Source organism: Octodon degus, unplaced genomic scaffold (genome assembly GCF_000260255.1).
Source record: "Octodon degus isolate 3935 unplaced genomic scaffold, OctDeg1.0 scaffold00048, whole genome shotgun sequence".
Taxonomy (NCBI): Eukaryota; Metazoa; Chordata; class Mammalia; order Rodentia; family Octodontidae; genus Octodon; species Octodon degus.
Window position 1 is genome coordinate 9682240 of NW_004524624.1, and position 12316 is coordinate 9694555.

Below are 12316 nucleotides of genomic sequence, written 5' to 3' on the forward strand. Positions count from 1 at the left end.
GCTTTCCTGTATAGGTGATCTGTTACTTCTCTCTGACAGCTTTTAAATTCTGTTCTTTTGCTCAATTTCTTGGATCTTGATTATTATGTGTCTAGGTGAAGATTCATTTTGAGTATAGCTAGCTGGAATTCAATATACCTCACTCAACTATATGTCAGAATCTGTTCTGATTCTTGGGAAATTTTCTGCTTCTGTTTCTAGTAATCTTGTTATGTCATTTGTGTTAACTCCAGCTGTTTTGTTGATACTTGTTAGTCTTATATTATTTTTTTATATCATCTTGCAGCTGTTGTATTGTTTTTTCCTGATTCCTTGTTATTTTTGGGAGATCTTTCCTTTCATGTTCACTACCTGCAATGCTCTCTTTAAGGTCTGAAATTCTATCTTCTGTTTCATTTAAGCGGTCTTGCCAGCTTTCAGTGGAATTCTTAATGTCCTGGATATCTGTTTGAATCTGTTTCATGTATTCTAATTCTTTCTTGTATTGTTCATTCAATGTTTCCATCATTTTCCTATTCTCTTCTATTTTTTAAAATCTGTCTTCCTTAGATGTATTGAGCAATTCTTTCATGATTATTGTCATTTCCTTTTTTATCTGATTATTTTTGATCTGATGATTGAGTTGTTTTTTTACTTCAGTTGCTATCATCTCAGAAATTTCAGATGTATAACTTTGAAGTTATTCTATGACTTTGCCTTCTAGACTTGTTTTCTGTGGGCTAGAGGTCTGAGAGTACCTTTTGTTTCTTCCTTTTGTCAGTTAAAAAAATTTAATGTATTTGGTACAAGTTCTCACTACACAGCTCAGACTCATAATGATCCTCCTATTTCAGCCTCCCCAGGGCTGGGACTACAGGCGTGTGTCACCACGCCTGGTCTTGGTGGCTGGCTCAGTGCACCCAGGGTGAGGCTGGAACAGCATGTGGTACCAGGGATCAAACCCAGGTCCTTATGTTTGCCTAGGCAGGTGCTTAGATTGCTGAGCTTTCTTTGTGGCTCCCATTTTCTCATTTTTGAAGACTCCTTGTTCTCCCTGAGTCTACAAAGATCGTGGTGGTGGGGTGCAGGTGAACAAGACTGTCAGGAGAGCAGGGTAGGCTCACTAAAGCTCCAGCTGTGTGATGTTCAATGTGGCTCCCACCTCGCTGAAGGGAGGTTGGCAATCCCAGATGAAGAAGGATCCGATGATGATAAGTAAAGGCCAGGGTTCTGCAAGGTTTTCTCAATGATGATTTGGCCCAGGGTAGGGCTCAGCAAGGCTCCTGCAGGTCCCTCTGGCAGTCTTCCAGGTACCTGGTTTCAGGTCCCTGTGGGAGTCTCCTTGGGCAATGATGGGTGGCTGGGGCTCAGCCAAGCTCCAGCATGGGCAAGGGTGTCTGGGAAAAGCTCACCTTGGCCTTCCTCCAGGCTAGGGTAGGTGGCTAGGGTTCAGCCGAGCTCTGGCAAGAGTGAGGGGGCTGCCTTTCCTGGGTGGCCAGGACCCACAACTCCAGCCATGGTGTGTGGGAGGCTAGCCTACCAGGTCCCACTAGCAGACTTCAGGACAAGGACAGGCAGCCAGGGCTCGAGAACTCTGTTGATGGTGGTGGGGTATGGGGATAGGGGAGGGTTGGCCTGCCAGGGCACCTAGGCAGTCTTTAGGACAAGCTGCACTGTATATTTTAAAACACATCTATTTTAAAATGCAAAAATATTTGGGGATGAGAGAGCATGGAATAAATTCCTGGAGCTGTGTTCCTGCAGATGGAGAAGGGGATGTGAGGGCAGGTAGGAAACACGCAGAGAACAGTGGTAGACTGGGTTGGCCTTGCTCAGAACAGCCACTGTGCTATGTCTCACTCTAAGGAGCCCGATTTCCTTTACCTTCTTCACCCAGGGTGGATTAGAAATCTTTCCTAACTGGGGACTCTGAGTTTCAAAACACTTTAGCAAAACAGAGAATTTTGTTATGCAGTCTGGTGAGGAACAATAGGGAGAGAGTTAAAGAACAAAACTGGGGAAAAATTGGAATCATATGTGTGACATTTGGAATGGTACAAAGAATCCCAAGAACCCCGTGACAACTCTCACAAGAGGTAATTTTGGTGGGTGTGATCCTTTCAGATTGGATATAAAAACAAATTTCTATTGTTCTTCATTGCACAGGAAAAATCAAGTAGTAAGGTCAGAAAAACCTGTACCAGGCTAACTGCAAGGGGAAGAGTAAGATTTAAAACACCAGTGTTACAGAAAGGTAAATGGCAACAAGAACGTTTCATGTAAGAAAGACGAGAAAGCATGCTAGAACGCGCCCCGCCCAGTCCAGTGGAATTGTTTGCATTAATGTTTGTCTGACTGCTTGAGAACAGCAGCGGGAAAGCTTAGTCTTTTTCCTTCCTGGTACCAGGAATCCAACTCAGGCGCTGGTACTTGCCAGACAGGTGCTGTGTGCTGAGCGCTACTGCAACACTGAGTTTAGCTTCTGTCTGTCCCCGATGGTGCACAGGTACAGGTAGTGCAGAGGCTCGGGTGCTTCACGGTGGGACTGGCAGCTCCCATGCGGGAGACCTCAGTTTGAATCCTGACCAGTCCGAGTTCACCCTGTATGGATCACTCTAAGCCAGTCACTGTGCTTCCTTGGGTAGTGGAAAATGTGTAAAAGCCAAGAAAATAGAAATGAGACTTAGGTGTGTAGAAGTTGGAAGTGCAGCCCCACAACTGGCATTAGGGGGCAGGCAGACGGGGTGGCTTCTTTTCTCATCCAAAGTTTCTTTGATCTTATTTTTGTCTTGGCTTAAGTAGCCAGCAAGCTGGGTGCTGCATGTCATTCTCTTTGGTCCTGTTTAGATAGTACCTTGACTGGGTTCCATAGTGTAATGGTGAACACTGTGGACTCTGAACCCAGTGATCAGAGTTCACATCTCTGTGGGACCTTCCTGTTTGTTCTGGCCCCTGCAATTTTCCTTCACTGCTACAGTCCGCAGGACTTTGAGAAGCTCTGGCTCTAGAGAATGGAAGCGTGGTTTTAAACATTCTTCCGTTTTTGAAAATCAGGTCTTGCTGTTTCCACATCCTGGAATAGGGATGGAAAATTTTCTGTCCAGGGATAAGTGCTGCACGCAGCGGTGGCTGCTTTGGGTCCTTACCTCCCTTTTGCTCCCGGCCCTTTGACCTATCACCAGGGCTGCCTCTCCCTGGTCCACCGGGCTCAGGGAAGGAAGTCGGGTTCTCAGTGAGTTGTCGTAGTCCACCAGGGATTCGCAGGTTATCCATTGGTTACTGTACCTGAGTGTCTGTCTTGGGCCTCCCCACCTGACTGTGCTGATGACATACAAGGTCCTGATATCCCGGCCGCCCAAGGGTCGAGAGGATTGGCTGGCGCTACCCTGTAATGAGGTGACCCTCGAGGCCTGAGGGCCAAGCTACCCCAGACACGGGGAAGCAGTCAGACATCTTGAATCCTCAGGGTCTCTCACTCGGATACCTCGCAATTGCACCTAATGTCTGGGGTAAAGAAAACACAGACGAAGAAATCGGGGGCCTGAGCTCGGCCTTTGGTAAGGGAGGCTGTGTCTGAGTCCCCGGCTGGAGCCCCAAATCCGCAATCCTGTATTGGGTTCCTGCAGCTTACTGTATTCTGCACGTTTGCTCGCTGGCTCTTACGATTCGGATTGCATTCCGAGTTGCTGGCTTCCAGGTCGCCAGGAGGCAGCCGGACGCCCCACAGCAGCTTACGAACTGGTTCCTGGGCGATCGGGTTCCTGGACGCCACCCGCGCACGCGGGAGAGAGGGGTCAGGAGCGGAGTGAAATCTCCCAGAGGACACGTCGCCGCCGGTTTGTATTCTAGAAGTTAGAAGGCCTTTGTAGCTTGAGAAGTCAGAAATACAGGATGGAGGACGAAAGAGGGACACCAGAAGCCAAAGGGCTGAGAAGGGGACTATAAAGAGAAGGAAGAGGAGGAAAGCAGCAATGGGAGGGGGCGCCAGGCTCTCGGCTCTGCAGGGTGCCAGGAACTGCAGCGCAGCTTCTTCCCAATAGTTTGCTAACCCGTATTCCTGTGCCCCAAACCAGATTTCTTGGAAGCTGCCCACTGCTGCCTGGTGCCTTTATTTTCAGCTTTCTTTGGCTCAGAGGCCCAAGGTGGGAGCCTCGGGCTGCCAGCTCTTGGGAGACAAGGGGGCACCTTGTTGGCTCCTAGCAGCGGTGGGCAGAGGGGATACACATACACCAGGTCCACTTTCAAGCTGGTCTCTCAAAAGAGAGATGTATATATTGGGATGTATAAACAAGGAATAGAGACCTTATACTATGTTGTATGGTTCAAAGTGGCTCTTCCTAGGGAGGAGAAATGTAGAAGGAGTTTGAACACATGTAACTTTGAGAAACATGTATTAGGAGTGAGAAAAACACACTTCCTAATGCACGTCCTCTTCTCCCTCTACACTCTGGAAATACGTGCATGAGTGAACAGGTATTTGTAAAGAAAATGAATGCAGCTTTATTTGAAATCATAAGCTCATGACACCAACAGTTAGAAAAATGTGGAGAAGATTCACAAAATAACCCACATGCTGTTATGTCTTGTGAGGGGACATTTTTACATTGGGTCTGTAAGGAAAAAAGAAAAAACCTACCTGAGTAAAACAATTAGAGATATATGTTAAGAGGGAGAAACAAATTCACTTTTTTTTTTTTTTTTGAGAGAGGTAAGAGAATTGGGGAAGCCAAATCACTTTATTGGGAAAAGGAGAGAAAATATATAGAGAGATAGTTGAGTAAGAAGGGAGTCCAGAGCTGTCACTCGGATGTACTTGTTCTCGGCCTTGTATGTGTTGAGAAAGTTTCTCCCCCTTGACAGCTGTTGTAACTTCATTGGCTGATTTGTGCTCTGAGACCCCCGATTTGGCCGCTGTCCCTTCCATTGCCCACACATACAATTTGGGTAAGCACTTCTTTGGTCTCTTTGTGATGTCCAAATGCTTGATATTTATGGCAGAGGTACCTTTGAGGCTGAGGTGGTAAATAGGATATGTGTGTGTTTTAATGGGTTATTTAATGTACATATTTAATGTGGTGAGAATAATGAACTTGATATGTACTTAAATGGGTGTGAATGTTCAGGTGTTCGAGTGTATTTTAGGTACTGAACTTCTAGTACAGTCCCCTCCCCCTCTTTGTTGCTCTTGTGCTTAACTGAAAATGGAGGGAGAAGTGTCTTGGTGTGAAGGGAGGCAGGCCAGCCTTATCAGCTCTCTCTCTCTCTCTCTCTCTCTCTCTCTCTCTCTCTCTCTCTCTCTCTTTCTCTCTGTATGTATTTGCCAGAAACCTCACTAAGGCCCTTTATTTTTCCCAGCCTGATCTCCAACTTTCCCTACAATAGTAAGGAGGAATTTCTATTTCTCAAACATGGAGGTGGTATTTACGAGGATTTCACGGTGCCAACGTTATTGGGAGGGCGCTCAGTGAGTCCAGTCACCTCCCTGGGAAGAGGAGAGCAGTGCTGGCCTCAGACAGCACGTGGAAAACCTGAGGGTTCCAGCGTGGAGCACCGGTGCCCAGTTGTAGAAAGGGGAGAGAAGGACTTGAGAGCGCCAAAGCGAGAGTCGTAGGTCTCTTGTTTGAGAAAATTCAGGTTTATACTGACCAGGCTGAGAACTGACACTCCCAAGTAGCCCTGAGAAAAAAGAAAATTTGGACGTGTGGGATTGCTTGGTATCAGAAGAAAGGTGCCTCCTTTGCATTCTCGCCAGTTAAGAAAGTACTAGAACATCTAAAAGCATCCAACGTCGTCCCTGGGTGGGCTCGAACCACCAACCTTTCGGTTAACAGCCGAACGCGCTGACCGATTGCGCCACAGAGACACCGAATTCTTGTCAGTCAGCTCTATAGCAAGTGCAAAACCAGGCTTCCGACGCTGAGCCTCCAAGGAGCGCTGGTTGCCGGACTTCTGCGAGTTTTAAAGCCTGCGGCGGTTGGAGAATACAGCGCCCCCAACAGCAGTGCTGCAAACCGGAGCCTGAGGCGTTGCGAGGCCTGAGAAGCAGCCCAGGGCTCCGCAGAAGGGACGCCCGGGAGAGCGGCTGTGCGCGGGGCGGCTCCTCCGCTGGGCGCCGCCCGACCGCCCCGCGCCCCTTCGGACCTGGGCTCGCGGGCGTTGTCTCGGGTCCCCTGGCGGGGCGCTCAGTCGGGCCTTGTGCGATAAACCCCATCGTTACCCCTAACTCCTAAGTTTTAGACGTTGGCCAGCACTCAGGATGGAAACCAGAGTCTCTCCACCGCTGAGCTGTCAGCGCACCGAGGGCGGAGAAGGAGGCGGCGCGGGGCGGGGACGAAGCCTCCAGGGTCCCGGACTCCCGAGGACCTGACCGAGGACTAGCTGGTTTTCAGGAGAGGAAAAGGGGGGCAGATTTTCAGTGACACGTGCGCTTAGAATCTTCCAGGATGAACACATTACTCTCATTTGGAAGAGCTTTGATTCTGGGAGATAGATAGCTCAGTGGCGCAAGGGCCTGTCTGTCAATTTGAGGTTATGAGTTCGATCCTCTGTTTTCTGTTTTCGTACAGAGGCCGCTTGGGTGCCTGCTTCTGTAGGAAGCGACTTTGTCCCGTCAGAGGAATCGTATGGATTTATACCAGTCAGTTTTCTCACTGTATTAACTTTATCTCTGTGGTTGTTGATAGGTTTTTTGGAGGCACAGTAAAGAGATAGGAAAAGATAGAAGAAGCCTTTATGAACTCCAAAGACGCGGAGAAGAGCGATGGCAGATGGGTCAGGTAGATCCTCTGGCCTGAGACAAAGACACCTGAGGCTTTTATGGACTTTAGGAGGGTGGAGTTTGAGGGGGATGTTTAGAAATATTTGAAGAGCTGATTGGGGTCTTCTCTGAGGTGGCGGGAAAGGTGAAAGGAAATTGCACCCTGGGCTGGGTTGGAGAAGAAAGGGGGAGGTGGTCCCTGGGAGATAAACTGTTGTTTTAAGGGCTTCAGCTATATTAGATGACCATCATAATAATTCAGCAATTCATACTAGGGCCAGAACCTATCAGTTGTTTCAGCGACTGCTTTCGGTTTTGTGGCATCCATCTTTCTATAATCCACCTTTTGGTGACATCCGATGGCCCTTAGACATTATGTTCCTCACCTGTTAGAAATCTCACAGCCCATTACCCTCCTTTAGGGTAATGGACCATATGTTTTAAAATAGATGTAAGTAATAAATGAATAGCAGAGATTAACACATGGCTATCATTTGCAGGTTTTTTTTTTTTTTTTTTTTTTTAATGGTATTGGGGATTGAACTCAGGACCCTGTGCTTAACAGGCAGGCACTTATTCTACTGAACTATCTCCCCAGCCCGTGTTCTTTCTTAATAAGGTCCACATTTCCATCTTCTATGCTTTTCCTTCAGGTCAGAAATTCTTTTAACCTTTCTAGTCAAGTAGTAGGGTAGTCTGCTGATAGTGAATTGTTTCAGCTATTTTATCTTTAGATGATCTTATTGTATTCAACATTTTTGAAGAATATGTTGGCTTTTCCTTTTGGCTATAAAATCTCTTGTTGCTTTTTTCTCTGTGCCAGAGTTTTAAAGATGTGGCCTTCTCTTAAAGTGAAGTCCTTGTGTCTCTTACATAATTTTTGGAATATGCATTTAAATTGAACATCGTCAAAGTAAAATATGATGAAAGATCTCTGTTCATTCTCTGTCTAGAAACAGGGATTCCAAGGTAAAATGTGCCCAAGCCGCAGGTAGACCTCGGCTGCACAGTGATCTGCGCAGTGTCCTCAAACAGGATTTGCTTTCCCCACTGTAGTGGCTTTTGCATTTTAAAAATCCTCAGTTCAAAACCTGGAAGAAATCATTTCTTTTGTGAAAAGACTCTAAAATATGCTTCTTTTATGTAACTGCATTCCAGATAAACTTACAAGTTCAGTCCTGTGGATATTTGCCTCCTTGCCCCTTATTCATTGTTGTACAGTTGTGACCAGACATTTTTTTTTTTAAGCCTTTGATTATTTGGAGAGCAATGTTACTCAAGGAAACTATCACTCCTCCAATCTCTGTGTCTCCCCCAAATTTTGGAAAGCCTATTTTACGTGGCAGCTTAGTGTTTTACTTTAGAGATTGCAAATCTTGGTAATTACAGAGCCTGTTGCAGAGTCAGGCATCAGAAGATGTGAATTCTGATTCTGTCACATACCATTCGAGTCACTTGGGGGGTCCCTTAATCTGCTGGTGGGCTTCTCTTTCTTTACTTCTGAAATGGGGAACAGTTGGATGATTGGGGAGTGAAGATGTGGAAAACGGGCCTTGAGCCTGGGGATGTGGTTGTGTTTGTCCATGAGATGGACAAAGCTCCTCCCCTGAAGGCATTGACCAGGGCAGCCCATCCAGTTTGCCTTTGAGAGAAGGCTATCTGTTTTTCCTCAGGGTGTGAGGAGTACAAAGAACTCACTGCATCCATGGTGGAGGGGGAGCTAGAATCTCAGGGGTTGATGGCAGAGGAGGGGAGACAAGGTACAAGGATTGGGTGAGAAGCAGGTCACTGTCTTAGGGGGATGTAATGCTAGAGGGAAGTGAAACAGTCTGTGGTAGAAAAATACAGCGCTTTTTGTGCAAGAAGTGCTGAAATGTACAGGAGAGGCACAGAACTAGACAAATGGCATGGATGGGGCCTACTTAGGCCTCTCGAATTCTCCATTAAACATCTGATGCTATGAATAAAATGGAGACAGATGCTGGGTTGGAATAATGGCAATGTGGCTGCTAGCTCTGTGTCCTTGCCTAAATCTATGCTAGTCAACTGCAGATAAGCTACCTGTGAGCTCGTCTGTGAGATGAAAATATTGACCGTGTGTGGCAGAGGATTCTCTCACATAGTACAATGCAATTTTTATTTGTAATTCTATTCCTCTGTACAGGAATAGCTGTCTTTCTAGTATAATTTTTATCTTTGTGTCATTCCAAAGAGTGCTGTCCTGCCTGACCTCAACATTGATTTTTCCTTTTAGCTGGGTACTGGCATCATAAACACTTATGCAAGACCTCCAGCCCTGGCTTTTTGGTCACTTGCTGCAATGTGATTGATGAATGGTATAAGGCAATGGATTTGAATGGAAGTGAGGAGCAGAAAAAGTCCACATTCGAAGCAAGATAGTAACAGCCCAACAAGCCACACATTGCTGCCCCCTACCCTCTGCCATGAACAAATCACACAGCTTGCTCAGGAAATTCACTTGGTGGCGAGACTCTCGGGTGTTGGATGGATTATCTGGGTGGAAATTCCCATAAGCTGTCACTAACTGCATTCATTATTCTGAGAATTCTTTTGTTCTACCTTAAGCAATGTGAGCAGCAGCTTTTGCCTGAGGCCCGGGACCGGTTACTTGAGCTGAGGAAGATTCCCCAGGGCCACATGCATCACCTGCCTTCACAGAAATGGGCTCTGACTGGAGGCAGCCACCTGGCTGACTGCATTGCCAGAGAACCCACCTTGGGTAAGGTGCACCTGGGCTCTAAAGAGTCACACCTCCTAAGAGCCCAAAGGAGGTGGCAAAATGCAATCATCCTTAAAGGTGATTGTTTTCAGTATTGTCTGTGGCTTTTAACTTGTTTGCTAAATTTGCCTCTTCAGAGCACTATGGTGATCACTTCCAATATTTATTCAAGCATTCTTGGGTTAGGTCAATGTACTGGTTGATACATTGTGTCAACTTGAGAAGTTTAGGAGTTTAATTAAGTGACTCAGTGGGGAGCCAGTGTTCTTACTTTATAAATGTCCTCATCCTGTGTAAGAGGAGGGCATGGACACTGTGTGAGTTCTACATCCCCACGCCAGGGTAGCCTGCTTAAAATGTAACCAGGGAAGGGAGACTGGCTAGAACATGCAGCTGCTGCCCTTCCTTTTGGCGTTTGCTGTTTTCTGCCACCATGTACTGCTGCCCTCTGCCATGTGCCATTCTGCTTTAGAGCCAGCAAGTCTGGATTGAAACCTCCACAAATTGTGAGCTGAATAAACCTTTTCTTCCTTAATGCTGGGTGTGGGTATGTTGTCCCAGCAATGGGAGAAAGGTAACTGTCATTAAGAAATGTAGTTTGCTTACTTCGACTTGGTTAACAGGAAGAGAGCTTACTTGAATATCTGAGCAATTTTTCCCTGACATGAAATATTCTGGTTGAAATTTCTCTTTGGTTTCTCAATATTTTAAAGGTGCTGTTTCACCGTTTTCTGGACTACATGGTGTCCAAGAACATCTGATATGATTTTTATTTGTGCCCCTCTATATATTGTATGTCTTCATATTCTAGAGGCTTCTAAGATATTTTGATTCCTCATTGATTTTTAAGCAATTGGCTTATGATAAGATGCACAGGTTTTATGAATATTATACAAAAAAGTTGATTTCACTGAGCTTCTTGCTTGTGCTTCATCATATTTGAAAGTAGAAGGGCATCTATATCTATTTCTCTTCCATCCCTGTTTCTTCTGCTAGGATTCTAACTACTTTATGTTAGGGCTCGGAGTGTTTTTAATATTTATTTAATTTTTTTTTTCAGAACCGGGGATCAAACTGAGGCCCTTGCGCTTGCCAGGGAAGCGCTTATTCCACTGAGCCATCTCCTTGGCCCCTAATATTTATTTATTTATTTATTTATTTATTTAGTACAAGGTCTCACTACACAGATTGGACTTGTAATGAGCCTCTTGTTTTCAGCCTTTCCAGCACTGGGATTACAGGCATGCACCACCACACCTGGTCTTGGAGTCTTTTTTAGAGTAAATTGTGTAAATTTTTGTTTTCATCTCTAGGTTTTACTCTACATCTTGCCTGTCTCTAAGCCTGTGTGTTCATTCATCTTTTACCTGGTACAGGACTGCCTGAGCTAACCTTAGGGACAGGGTTAGGTTGTGTACAACAGCAATAGTGAGACTCACAGCCATGGCCCAGCAGCCAGCCCTGGAGAGAAAATAAAGTTTCCAGCTTGGGGAGCCCCAAGGCTGCTGCACAACCGCTGTGTCACCTGTGGAACAAAGACATTTATAGTTTTTGACCCTGACTCAGGCAGCAGGTGATGACTGAACACATCAGGAAGATCCTCTTCCAAGGGCTCAGTGAAGCCGGCCAGGCCTCATCTGCAAGGACACAGCCTGAGGCTTCCTGACACAATTCTCTTGGTACACTCTGAGTGCACATGCAGAATGGTGCTTCTGACCACTGTCTTCGCCCTGGCAGGTGTGGAATCTCTGACTAGCTCTCTTTGCTTTTGGAGCTAAGACACATTACAACAGTTTTCTTGCAGAAGAGCCACACATCAGCCTTGGCCAACATGAATTCCAATGCCATCCACTTACATCATCAACACCTGCCTTTCCTCTCATGTCTCTTTCTAAAGTACGCAACCGGTCTTCCTCTATTCAATCCCCCACTCCAACATCAATGCCGATGAGTCCCAAGTGCTAACACTGAACACACCAGTCAGTTCATCCCACACAACGCTCTACCTCAACACTCAGCCGTGAGACCCGAGCTCAGCACCTCCCAGAGCAGCGCACTCTGCCCAATGATTCTTCCCACCACCAGCCCTGCTGCTGTGCTGCTGGTACACTTACCTCATCCCATCCATCCTCTTGCCCTGACTGGCTCTTGCTGACATCTTTGAATAAGTACTCCTCCTCATGATACAGCAGTCTGTCTGCAGTGTAATTAAAAAATAGTGCTCACGTCTACTGGGTACTCAAGAACAGTCACACACTTACTGTCATATCCTTCTGTCACCTTGTACATCCACTGATAGAAGCAGATCAAAGGCTGTCCACAGCCAGTGCCATCTGCATCATTCACTTGACACCCAGAATCCTGAGCGACCCTTCCACCTTTCAAATCCAGGGTAATTGAATCCTAAATACATGAAGATCTCTATAGTGGTTGAAAAACTATGAAATTGTATCCAGCTTCCCTAAGTATTCATCAATCTCATGCCTCCTGCCATTACTGAATTCATAGTCAGTGAAGTACTTGGGATGCCAGGAGCTAAGGAAATAAGCTTTCCATAGTTTTAGGCTGGTGGACTCCCTAGTGTACCAGCAGTTTTATTCAGTTGTTTTAGTCAATGAAGTGGTTTCAACAATAGAAATTTCATTCTCAAATTCTGGAAGTTAGGAAGTTCAAGATGCAGTATGAACTGATGCAGTTTTTGCTCTCTGGTGATATCTGTTGCTACTCACAAACCAATGAGTGGACCAAAAGTGTGGGCCGAGAAGGGGGATCAGAGGTGGAGGGCAGAGACAGAGAGAGAGAGAGAGAGAGAGAGAGAGAGAGAGAGAGAGAGAGAGAGA

General features: G+C 46.1%; 1 non-coding gene across 1 annotated transcript; it reads right to left on the reverse strand.

Annotated features, from left to right (window-relative positions):
- Positions 1–5768: 5768 nt before the first annotated feature.
- Trnan-guu lies at positions 5769–5842 on the reverse strand. The gene has a single exon. It is a non-coding gene; the product is annotated as a tRNA-Asn (tRNA).
- Positions 5843–12316: the final 6474 nt, after the last annotated feature.